Source organism: Pteropus vampyrus, unplaced genomic scaffold (assembly GCF_000151845.1).
Source record: "Pteropus vampyrus isolate Shadow unplaced genomic scaffold, Pvam_2.0 Scaffold106, whole genome shotgun sequence".
In the NCBI taxonomy this organism is placed as follows: Eukaryota; Metazoa; Chordata; class Mammalia; order Chiroptera; family Pteropodidae; genus Pteropus; species Pteropus vampyrus.
The window spans coordinates 6,489,203-6,490,449 of NW_011888887.1; positions in this window are offsets into that span (position 1 = coordinate 6,489,203).

Below are 1,247 nucleotides of genomic sequence, written 5' to 3' on the forward strand. Positions count from 1 at the left end.
TGACATTCAGTATTATTTTATATTGTTTCAGGTGTACAGCATAAAGGTTAGACATTTATATAATTTATGAAGTGATTTTCCTGGTTACTCTAGTAACCACCTGGCACTATGCATAGTTACTACAATATTATTGACTGTATTCTCTATGCTGTATACTTCACATCCCCATGACTATTTTTTAACTACCAATGTGTACTTCTTAATTCTTTCACCCAACCCACAACCCCGCTCCGATCTGGCAATCACTAGTTAGTTCTCTGCATCTATGAGTCTATTTTTGTTTTGTTTGTTTGTTTATTTTGTTCTTTTGATTCCATATGTAAGTGAAATCACATGGTATTTGTCCTTCTCTGCCTGACTTATTTCATTTAGCATAGTACACTCTAGGTCTATCCATATCTTTGCAAATGGTAAGACTTCATTTTATTTTATGGCTGAGTAATATTCCATTGCATATATGTATCACTTCTTCTTTACCCAATCATCTATTGATGGGCACTTAGGTTGCTTCCATATTTTCGCTATTGTAAATAGCACTGCAGTGAACAGAGGGGTGCATATATCTTTTCAAATTAGTGTTTTGTATTTCTTCAGATAAATACCCAGAAGTGGAATTGCTGGGTGATATGGTAGTTCTATTTTTAATTGTTTGAGGAAACTCCATACTGTTTTCCATAGTGGCTGCAACAATTTGCAATCCCACCAACAGTACACGAGGGTTCTCTTGTCTCCATATCCTCACCAACCCTTGTTTTTTCATTTATTGATAATAGCCATTCTGACGGGTGAGATGACGTTGCGGTTAGTGATGCTGAGCATCTATTCATATGCCTATTGACCATCTGTGTGTCTTCTTTGGAGAAATACCTCTTCAGGTCCTCTGTCTATTTTTTAATTGTTTTTTTAAATTTTGTATATTAACCCCTTATCAAATGTGTCATAGACAAATATCTTCTCCCATTCAGTAGGCTGTCTTTTTGTTTTAGAAACCATTCCTTTGGTGTGCAAAACCTTTTTAGTTTGATATAGTTCTATTTGTTTAATTTTTCTTTTGTTTCCCTTACCCAAGAAGATATATCAGAAAAAATATTACTAAGAGCAACGTCAGAGAGCTTACTGCCTATGTTTTCTTCTAGGAGTTTTATGGTTTCGAGTCTTACATTTAAGTCTTTAAATCATTTTGAGTTTGTTCTTGTATATGGTGTCTTTACCCCATAAAGAGACTGTCTTTACTCCATTATTTTTTC